A 12,345-nucleotide genomic window follows, 5' to 3' on the forward strand; every position below is an offset into this window, starting at 1 on the left:
AAGAGTAGAAAAAACTGGGACTTTTTTCATAAACATTCATGAGAATGCGCTTCGTGCTTGGCACCAAGCAAAGATTTCAAGGTCACAACAGCTTACTTGTACAATGTCTCCAGCAGCGATCATGCACTCTTGCTTTAAATGCACCGGATTAGGGCTCCAGAGTGACAGTATTACCTGCAAACACCGAGCAGAGGACAGTGAGGAGACAATATGGATGGCTGTGGCTCAGAAGTTAAAGCCAGTCATCAGCTCAATCAATATAGAAACGTGCTGCCTGATTGTATGTTTGAATGGATGACTGGTGTGTAATATAAAGCAGTTAGAGTGGTCAACAAGACTGGAAAAGTGCTGTATAGATGTGGTGCATTTCTCAGTAATGAAATGAATACAAATGAAAATTAATATTACAAACAAGGAATAATGTTACTATCTTAACTAAGTGCAAACAGAACATGATATTCCTCCACCCGAGCGAGAGCTTAGGTGGTGGTTTGTGATCACTCCTGTCTGTTGGTCTGAAGGATGAGAGCAGATGTTCTGCAACACAGCAATGAGGCTGTGTCGTTGTGTTTTAAACATTAAAAGCTCACTCATGCGAAGAAATCATTACTGTGTTGAGAAAAAAAAGTGTCTTCAAGCTAGTGAGTCTGCGAGGCAAGCTAAGTTTGATTTAATACTCCTTCCATCATTTAATCATGCAAAACACACACACATGCTGGTGATTTGTTTGGCTGTCAGTTTGTTCCATTTCTAATGTGAACCAAGCTGTCAGCGGAATGTATCAAGCCACTTAAATGTCCCAGCTCTTTATTTATCAAGCTATTAATCCTGGCTAGTCTTTGTGCTTTATCCTCACAAAATTCACAGGAAACTACTACCAGCTTTAATTTGATTTCTTTGGAAATCCTTTGGAATAAAAGAATTTCTACACAATATACAGTCACTTTGACAAACTGCACGCACTCTTGTTGTCATCTAAAAAGTTGTCATAATCACGGTGTGAAATACTAAAACAGAGCAATTGCGTTCAAAGTAAAAAAAAATCCTTATAAACTAAGATGTCTGCAGACCAAAGAATCCCAAAAGAATAAATTGTTAGCGCGCAAAATGAATCCTGTAACACCTTTAATACTGCATGGCGCCAGAAAAAGAACAGACGGGTTTCATCACTCAGCTTTCCTCAATACCTGCATGTCTGCAATCAACACCATGTATTTTTATATATAAGTGGTTCTGTTCTTTAAACAGAACTTATACTGCTGAACACTATATGGCTACGTGAGTCATGGCACCTCGCCACCACACAGTCTGATTTGCTCTAAAGGTGCCGTGTGTGACGCCACACAAACACTCGGTGTTGCACTGCAGCGGCAGAGACTCAGTCCAAAACAAAAAGATCAAAAGCTGAAGATGAATCCTAACTTAGAGGCTTTGAAGCAACTCATACAAAACTGTGCAAACAGTCTCAAAACAACCCCACCCACTGTTCATGTATTTCATGCACGTCATATTACTTCAGTCTTACTCTGTTTGTGCCCTCACATCAGCAGCAGCACTTTGCTTCACTGCAAACCAAGCAGTGAGTCACGGCAACTTCCAACGTGAATAAGACCGACCGTAAAGCAGGGATAGACAGAGAGGAAATGCAAACAAACATTTGACAAGTAAAACTGTTAGAAGCCTTTTGGGATTGAGTCTTTCGGCAAATAAGAGTGACAGTGGGAGAAGCACTCAAGAAGGCATATGCAATCGTGCACACGACACACACAAGTATCCATATACTGGCACGTATGTTCACATAGGAAGAAATGCAAGAACAAAGTGGAAGGCACACTGCTGTAAAGAGACTAAACTACTCCACAAACTACTCTAGTTAGAGCCGACTAGAAGGGTAAGAGAAGACATTAAGGAAAAATGGAGGCAAATGAAAGGCGTGCCAATGAATGCAAGCGCACACACAAACACAAATACAGAAGTGCCAGCAGGTGATAGTGTGATTGATTTATAGATAGATTGGTGGCTGTGTCTCAGCTGTTAGAGCCATCTCATCTCAGTGCACAAGCTCCAATGTACAAACACAGCTGGGAGCAGGCGGAGGGGAACAGGTGATCAGGGAGACAACAGTGCAGAGATAAATATCGAGTCACTGCGATAAGAGATTGAAGGCATGAAAGGCAATGAATTTGAAGGAAGAGAAACTGGTGGAGCAATTAGAGGTGGGGAAATGGAACAGAGGAAAAGAGGGAAGACATGAGTGGTGCTAAGCGGATGAGTGCGATGAATGGATGCAGAGCAAAATGGATGCGTTCATGTGTGTATGTGTGCACAGGAGCTACGGCGTGTTTCCATTTGTTCTTGAGAATTGATTGAAAAGAGAGTTCTGGGTTGTGTTTGCATGAGTGAATATCATAACGCTGAGCAGGTTCTCACTTGACCACTCTATGTGCACTCGTGCATGATTCTCCCAATGTTTGGGCCTTGTGGCGCAGGAACCTGGAAACAGCATTTTGACAATAACAAAGCAGAAAATGTGTATGCTTTTCTGCTTTGTTATTGTCAGCTTTTTGTCAATGCTGTACACCTTTGTCTGCCAAGAAACCGAGAAACCAAGAAAATTAATTTTCATGACAAAGGAATCGAGGAGTCTTATGGGCCAAGGCCTCTTTTCTGGTCCCTGGGCTCCTGTTTTCTTCCAATTATTCAATTCATGCCATCCTCTAGGGGCTTCAGCGCATCCATCGCGCTGCATTATGTATACAGTAGTTGTCATATATATCTATAACACTGACTTCTTCACACCTTGACAAAACTCTTAAGACATTCAGTTGAATCTGAGAGAATGATTTACAACTAGAATTTGGTGCCTCAGTACAGTTTCTTTATTTCTATTTTTTCTTATCTTGCCTTACATTATTATTTCACAGTAGTATTATTAAACTATATGAGAATTTGGAGTGTAATGAACGGGGAGCTGTCACTGGCTTCATTTTTATAATCCAATATGAGCTAATAAAGATGTGCAGAATGAGATAACTGCAGGGGGCATACTGCGACCAAGCTGTAATTGGTGATATATAAAAAGATGCCTCTGAAACCCTCTGGTTCCCTGTTCGACTGTTCTACTGCTCTTTGATGCTATTTTGGATTTAAATATATATAGCATGCATGTGTAGAGAATGTAAAACTTAACAATTTTGTTTGAAGAAGAGAAAATTCAGATTTCTTCCTCCTTGCTCTCCATTTCCCTCCTGCCCTAGATTCTAGAGGTCTCCTCTTCAACTCATCTGGATTTGGAGTTGAACTCCAGGTATTACTGCTTGGGCTTTTGAAACCTCAATTAGCACTTCACCAGCATCACCAACAGCTTTCTCAACATAACAGACGTTAAGAATTGCCAGAATAAGCAACAAAAATCTGTTAAGCAGCACAGAATCCAAACCAGCATGGAGAAATGTATAAGAAAATGTTTTTTTTTGTTTTTTTTTTAAATGGAAAAACATGTAGAAATTCTAAAGACTAAAAGAAAGACATAATATGACCCAAGCTTCCACATCAGGCTGATGTGCAGTATCATGATATCTTAATTTGAGAATTATATCATGATATCATATCAGATATTTATTAGATAATCATAATCTCATCAGAAAAGAAGGCCAAATGTTCCTAAATCAAATAGAAGTATATTGATGGCTGTCAAGTTTAATTTCTAAAATCAGGCTCAACCTGCAGTCATCGTCCCCATCGCCAGATTCCCCCGTCTCCAGAATGTTTGTTTGTATTAGTCTGAGTTTTCTACATATCACATTCTCCTGTCAAGCTGGAAGAAACCCAAACTTTTAAATAGGAGGTGGGGCTCTCCACGCACCATTTTGTGTGAGCCTGATAGTTCTACATTGGTCCCCTCGACATGTTACAGACGGTAACTTTTGTCAGATTTTACATCCACCGCACAGCACTGAGAACTTTGTGGCTGATCAATATTGTAGCAAAAACTACAACAGGAAACGTTAGGAGAGGGCTCCGATGATGACCACAGCGTACGGAAAAGTAGAGGGATAACAAAAAAGGTTAATGGAAATTGTGGCAGTGGCAGACAGAGCTCATACAGCGGTTGTTTATACTTGCGCTTCTCTATGTTTGAAGTTGTGAACCGTGTCATTATGGGCATGAGACTGCAACAGCAAAAAGGGGGCAAACACAAAGAAAACACAGTCAACAACAGCCAGGTTCAAAGTGCAGGCTATAGCAAACCAATCTGATAGGAGCTCAAAGAAACTCCACCAAATAAACTGAAAAAGGAGGGAACAGATTAGAGCTGCTGTCCCAAAGGTGAACTACACAAGATGAATGCTGGATGGAAAAACAGGAACATGAAACAAGAGCAAGGAGTATAAACAAGCAGAGCTTTGTCCTCTCTGAGCTCACGCATTTCTGAGCCTGTGTGCATCTGTGTAAGGACGGGCAAGTGTGAGAGGGAACATTTGGCTGCTACAAATTCTGTTTTTCTTTTACTTTTTGTGAGCGGTGAAAGTGGTGGGTGTGCAGGTTGAGGATTCTGGGTAAAGGCCTGCAGAGAGGGAGGTGAAAAGAAAAAAGGGAGAGACAAATGTTCAGGTGCATTTCTAGAAAAGAATGAAGAATGAGAGGGACAGAAAAATAGAGGAGACGAACAAGAATGATTAGAAGAGCAGCAGAGGAAGAGAGTTAGGGGGGGGATTTGGCTTTCCTCTTTGGGTTCTGATATCTCCAGTGAGCAGCTCTGGACCTCAGCAAACCACAGAGACAGAAGTGGTGGATGGGAAGAAAACATTGGGTGTAGTGGATGAGAAATTTCATCAGGTTGCTGGCTGGCTATCAGGCACCTGCCTCTGACTCATCAACCTGCAACTCCCCCCTCTGTCCAGTGGGGAGGAATGGTTTTGTGCAGGATAAGAGGCTTTGAAGAAAGGAAGGACTCGGGGAAAAAAAAGAAAAACACTGTGGGGCTTCCAGATAATGATGTGTGAGGGCTAAACATGGAAAGGGGGGCAGGACGAGGCAGATCTGATGGCAACAACACACAGGTGGAGGAGAGATGCCCCACACACACCTACTCACACAAATGCAGTCAACCAGATTGTCTGATAGGGGGGAGTGTGTATTTTCCAAAGTGCTACAGATACTCCACTTTCAATTTCAGTCGACATACCACTTCTGTCTCAATCTATCACTCTGTCCGTCTCTTTTCATCTCTCCATAAATCGCTCCATGATTTGAAGGACCTCTATACCTTCTCTCCCTCTCCGTCTCCAAAATGTTACCGTACTTTCTCTTCTCACGGTAAAGCAGTGCAACCACATCTCGGTTTGAACTGTTTAACACGCAGAAGCACAAACCTCTGCCTTTCCTGCACTGGATGAAGAAGATGAACATTTTTTTCTTTTTTTCTTTTTTTCTGGCTTTCCTAAACAGACGTAAACGTCCTGTTCCAACAACGGAGTAGGTCTGTATTTCCCAAACACGGAGGTGAGAGTGAGAATATAGTTGCTTTTCATTCAATTTTCCAACCTTTGTGATGGTTACTTCAAGTAACCTCCATTTTTTGGGAGCTTTGGATTTGTATGTCCTCAGACACCAATACTATGTGCATGCAAGACCCCAAACGGAGAGCAGGGTAGTGTGGGGCCAAATGTGACCAGATATCACGCATGTTTGATTAGGGGTTCTTGAAAACCATCCAAAATCCTGCAACTGTTGCTTTTTCTGTCATTTCTGCCTAAGATGTAAAGAATGGGTCTAGGTCTAGGTGACGAGGTAAAAGTGGTCCGACGAGCAAACGTTTCTGTCAGTTTTATGATTTATTACTTGTTTTGTGGTCACTTGAGGGCAGTGCAGCGAGATGTCGATGCCACACTTGACAAACCAATACTTTACCAAGGCTTTTGTGCCAAAATTGCACATCTTCCAAGTGATATAGAGAAGTGGAGCATTCATGCCTAATATTCCCACTCGTCTAGTTCTCTTTTAGTTTCAACCAACCACTTAAGGCAAACTGGCTCTTTGTCTTTTGTCTCTTTGCTCATCTTTCATCAGCTACTTGCTGATTTATGTGTGTCAGCGTCTTTGTCAAGACTCCCGACGACAAGGCCTGTCTGCTTTGTTTGTAGCTGTGGCCTTGGAGGTCTTTTCCTGCCATTAGGCTCTGTATGGACTACCCAAAACCACTACCACCAGCATTTTACTCAGCAAGATGATAGTCTTGTCGTCTCCAAGCCTGTTCTGCGGAAATGGAGACAGTGACACGCAAAATCACCAGCATATTGTTTGTACAGAATGACAAACTTTTCATAGTGTGTAAACCATATATAAATCACACTTGAGGTACAATATCATTTGCTGGATTAAATTAATCCATTTTTACAGAAGCAGCACGGCTTATTAGCTTTATAAGAATATGCTGTTTAATCGGTAACTCACTGTTTCTGCCTGAACTTTTATCTATTTTCTTTTTCTCCTGAACAATTATTACTGTATTAATGATAACACAATCCCTGTAGGTCTACTGCCAAAAAGAAATTGTAATCCTGGCCTGAATAGCAAAATAAAGCAAATTGCATTCTCTTGATGATAATTTTAGATGCACTCATTACACTGTGAAAGGCTATAAAGGCTGTGTAAATTTGTTTGATTACACAGTAAGGGACCTGCCACAGTGTTTTGTTCTCTACATTTTCAATCATTTTCACAGTCGCTCTAATATTTCTGTTAACCGTCTCGGTATGAAACAAAGCATGACAGAGAATAGACAAGTTGGACTAGAGTTTACAAATGTAAAAGGGAGATTGTTTTTTAGAAGTTGTTTTTATGCTAGTAAAACCTTTAAAAAACCTTTTCATGGGTGGAAAGGTCTTGCTCTTTTCAAGATTTATTGCAATGTAATTCAGCCACTGGGATTCTATTCAAGGATCAAGCAGAACAAAGATAAGTGTTGAAAAGTGAGAAGGCAGCAGTCAGATGGTTTGTTTCACAGAACCGGCTGGGAAAAAAGTCTGTAGAAACAATCGGGTAAAAGGCTGGCACCTGACAGATTATAGGATGAACCATCTGGCTGTGGCCGGGTTTCCACTCACTAGTAAAACAAATCTGAGGTGATCTTTTGAAATGCTGCAAAAAAGAAACGGTGATTCAGACATATTTTCACTTCCCGGATTGAAGCAAACAAACACAGGCTCTGTCGTGTTGCCAGAGAGTGGTGGGGTGGGCTACAATGCTAATGGTTTTAATTTAGCAGAAGAGCTAGTTGCCCTGACTGGAAACACATTTCGAGGAGGTAAATGGAAAGTCAAATCAAGTCAAATGTATCCATAAAGCACATTCAATACAACCTCTGCTGGCCAAAGCGCTGTACAGAACACAAATACCAATTTAAAGAAAAACTAAACTGAGAAGCAGTGACTTATCAAAACCATGTAAAAGAAAAAACATGACTTCCTTAAAAGTGTTAAATGCAATCAAAGGCCCAGGAGAACAATAATGTCTTCATCTGTGTTGCGAAACCATCAATAGTGAGGGCACATTTAACTGTTCTGCAGCCACTGCAAAGGTATTACCTCCTTTATTAACTAACCTCGACCTGAGAACAGCTAGAAGCAGTTTTTCAGAGGATCTAAGAGATCTGAAGCTAGAGTAAGGGCAGAGGAGTTCAGAAATATACTCAGGTAGCAGCCCATGGAAAGCTTTAAAAACATCCAAAATCAATTCTTTACCTAATCGGGAGTTAGTGGAGCGATGCAAGAACAGAGGTTGACAGTTTGTCTTTTTCTGGTACCAGTTAGGAGTCTGGCTGCTGAATTCTGAATGCAGGTATTCCCTTTATCTCAGGGAATAACTGGAACATTATGTCATATCCGGGGAGATGCTTGTCAGTGCCTGACAGCTAGTGATCTTTGCCAGGCCAGATGCAATTTTAATCATTAATCTTTTCAAACTCATATCGTCTAAATGTGAATAGAAATTAGTGACGCAAACCTGTCTTATCTGTCAATCTAACTTCACTCCATCACTACCACAGAGTCAAGGCAGTTGGTAAAATAAAACTTGTGCTGATAAGGCTGCAACGACACAACCAATTACATGGATTACATAATTCCACTAATTTGCATAGCATAGGCTGATGCATAGCAGTGTTTACATCAAGTCCCAACAAATCTCCCAACGTGTAGGAGTATCTTTTTAAAATTGAGACCTAATAAAACTTTAATAATCTTTTTTTCCTTTCTAAACATCTGTTTGTCTTGGTGCTTTACAGCTGTATATCTGTGCATGTATCAACAAATCGAAAAATTAAGTGTTAGCTGCAGCTCTACTAGCTAGTACGGTCGCCAGTTTAGATGACTTTGACACAAAATTGAACAAGTATCGCCTCACGGTTGCTACTTTTCATTATTTTCTTTTTCAGAACAAAATAAAACAGAAGATGATCACTGCGCATGGAAATTCAGCAGAGATCAGAGCGCATCACGTGAGTACAGAGAAAAACATGGGAGCAATCAGATGGAAAGGGCTGCCAAGGCAATATTTTTAGGTGGCTTATTTCCACTGAGAGTACTTAAAAAACTGGACTGCCAGCACAGCGCAATAGATAGCAAACACAAGCAGCACAGAAGTGTAGTAATCAGGTGTTGCAGGTTAATGACATGGCGTTTGGGTTTTCTATGGCATGAGGGTAAAAGATTGTGGAAGCATAATTTGGAATGGCACCTGCACGACTCACCCTGAGCATGTGGCACTCACAGCAGCCCGCAGGAAGCGACACCCCTCAATGACCTTTTTCTCCCCTCAAAACAGCAACAAGTGACACATCAAGTGGCTTTTCTGAACAACATCTTCAATCTTGCCCCACAAGAGCAAGGCCTTTCTCCCGCTGCAGGAACATCTCTCTCAGCTTCCACTCTGCTCACTCAGTTGTAAAGAAAAGCCGCTGCAGCGTCTCTGAGATGCTCGCACGTGTGCAGTGAAGCCTCGGTTGTCAGGGGGCTGCAGCGTGTACTGGAGAATATTTTGCCCTTTCTAACTCTCTGTCTGAGTTATTACTCTACATTTAAATATAGCTGAAATCTGAGGACAGCAACTGTCTAACTTGGGTGGAAGTTGTTTTGTGAGATGGTGCTGCAGTTATAAAAATACTGACTATAAGAGCAGCACATTCACCTTAAAAATGCCTTCAAATTAAGGGTTAATATGTAGTCTTAAATGGGTGCTCCTCAGTGACAATTCCTGACAGTTGCTTTCTGACGACAGAAAGAGAAAAATAGGAACAGTTTTATTTGGAATTCAGGGGCATCGAGATACAGTATATATGAGCAAACAGATTAGGAAAGAAGCAAAGAGATACGAAGGGTGTAAATATGATGGGAGGATCTCATGAATATGCTAAGTAGAAACATTTGTAGTAGGCTATGGCGACATAACTTTGGAAATGGCAAGGAACCATATGTTCTAGATACTTGTGAGAAAATGAAGAAAAAAAACTAAAACCTGATTGATCCAAACCCCTGTCTGAGCACATGGCTTTAAAAATAAACACGATCAAAAACATCCACCAGAACCACATCAGCACTTCGCTGATTAGTTCAAACTGTATGTCGGTGATGTGTTTCAGTGCCGAGCAGCAGTGACGCTGCTACATCTGCTAACACAAGCAGCTGTTTTATGGCATTTGATTACATGATCATTTATAAAAGCAGTTCTATAGATGCAGGTTGATCAGAAGAATGATACAAATGCTTCTTCCTGGCAGATTCTACCCAAGCAAACAAAAAAGCTCCCTTGTACGTCCTCGAAAAACGCCCCCTCAGAACATTTGCCAGACCTCACTGTGTACGGTTCCCTTTTAGATACGAGGACATTATTTGCGCGACACTCATCAACATGATGTTGAAATATATTCCCTTATCTATTCTCCAAAGATACACGCAAACCCAAAGATCAAACCCTGCTCTCCCACACAGCAGTCAAACACACTGAACCGTACACACAGCCACAACCACAGATGCCTTCATCTTTCAGGTTACTTTAGAAATAGCTGGCTTAGTATTGTTTTGGATTTTGATTCGCACCGACTGAAAAACCAGAGTATGTATGTGGAGACGCACAACATGCATGTCACATGAGACCCAGAGTCCTGACGTTCCTCTACACGGATGAGTGACAGAAAACCAAAAGGGGATGTTCCCAGGAAGCCAGATTTACATCTCATTCAGACTGTCGCAGCAAGAGTAAACAGCAACTTGTTACGGACATCAGTGAAGCCCTGCTAACATCCTGTTGAGAAGGTTGTGGTATAATACAGTGGCAGGAATCATAAACGATGTCACTCAACGTACCGTTTCAAGAAACATCTGCTCCTTTTTTTCCAAAGGCTAATCAGGAGAGTTTATGATTGACTGTACGTGACAAAAAAATAATGGCAGAGTAACACTGTTCAAAACAAAGGAGAGCAAACACAGAGCGAAAATATGTGAAGGTGTGGATACATTTTCACAAAATACTGAAGACTGGTGCATTTGTTAAGTAGCAGAATAATAAAAAGTAGAACGTGTTAGAATTTAACAGCTTCTTTTTTCCTGAAGAGCATCTGCTTTGCTTTTTTTTTTTTTCCTGCAAACTGCACTAAGTGGGATCATTACTGAGAAGAAATATGAGTTCACAGTTAAAAAGAAGATCAAGGGCAGCAATAGGGGGAAAAAAGCATTAAAGGCTTAGTCTGATGCACAACAACACATTTTTTTCACATCACTGATTCATTTTTTTACTGTCTGCTCCCAAAGTTCGATTTAAGAAAAGACATTTTAGAAAAGAGATGCTTTACTTTACTGGCATGTTGTTTGTTCCTCGGATGTCTTGCTTTATCATATCTGCAGTTGCATGAGGATATTATATCAAGGGAGGGTATAATATGATACTTAAGAGTTGATAGATGCTGCTAATAGAAATCGCTTTTTGTATAATGAGCCATCACCGCCAGCAGCTCTATCAACTGAAGTCCTAGAAATGGGTTTAAGGGAGGGGGTGAGGCCATCTCTGGCGATCTTGTTGTGATATTGCCATGACTTTTCATTTTAACAAGCAGTTTAAGGATGTTTGTCATGTTCCCAGTGGTTGAAAATGAAGAAAATGACTAGTCTAAGAATGCATCTTTATATGTGTGTGTGCGTGTGTTAGTGTGTGTGTATGCACAGGTATATGTTTGTGCAGATTTATGCGAGCACACATGCACATGTGGGTGGGATAGGTTCGGGAATAGAAGGAATCTAAGCAGAGACAGAGACAAGAGAGAGGAAGAGAGGGAGACAGATAATGAGAACCAGGGGGAGGTGATGCTGGCATGGGGAGAGAAAGATAGGCACCAGAAATAGACATGCAGAAAGCAAGGTGTTGAGTCAGAAAATGAAAGAAGAGATGGCAGGCATGGAAGAGGGGAGGGGAGAAAGAGAGCACGGAGTGGGGAGAAAGTGAGATAAGGAGTTAAAATACACAACAAAGATGGAGGGACAGACAAAGGAGCAAGAGGGGAGAACGTGAAATGGACAATGTGGAGTGGGAGAACAAGTAGAACAGAGAGAATAGGCAGCATAAAAAAATGGTTGTAGAATGAAAACAAATGAGGGCATCCAAGATGAAGAAGTGGAAAAGGCAGAGATGGAGAAAGACACAAATAGACATGTGAGGCTGAGTCACACTGGGAAGCTAGAACAAGCTAAAAGCACACGGAATTACTGCGGGAACCACGGGGAGCATCGCACACACGCACACAATCCCTGCGCATATGTAGTGATGCACTTCTCAAGCGTGGACTGACAAAGCAAGGGCAAAGAGTCCTTATAAAAGGCTCCAAGATAGAAAGGGGGGATAAGATAAGATGAAGCTGTAGGTAGAGGTTAAGCAGGTGAAACATAATATGCTTAGAGAGATGAGAGCTTATTTTGGCGTGCATACTAGATGTATACACACACATGCACATACATAAAAAAGGAGGTTAATCTTCCTATCTTTAGGTTTTGTTCCATACATTCCCACCCGATTTCCTCTTTACAACACAGCATATGGAGTTAGCAGAAGAGTAACAAATAGTTAGAGAGAGAAAGATTAGACTGTGAAGATGGCCATGAGGGAATAAGGAGAGTTAAGCTATAGTGGATATGATGACTCTGTATCAGCAGCCAGTTGGGGTAACATCAAACGTCTGCTGCTTCGTCACAGGCATACTGCCACTAGAAAGCATCAGTAAGCAGTGGCAATTAGTGCTACCATTCCTGTCTGCTATGTGATGTGTTAACTCAGTTCAGAAGAGTCTGAGGCTTTATA

Source organism: Leuresthes tenuis, unplaced genomic scaffold (assembly GCF_036924035.1).
Source record: "Leuresthes tenuis unplaced genomic scaffold, fLeuTen1.0.hap1 SCAF_22, whole genome shotgun sequence".
Lineage (NCBI taxonomy): Eukaryota > Metazoa > Chordata > Actinopteri > Atheriniformes > Atherinopsidae > Leuresthes > Leuresthes tenuis.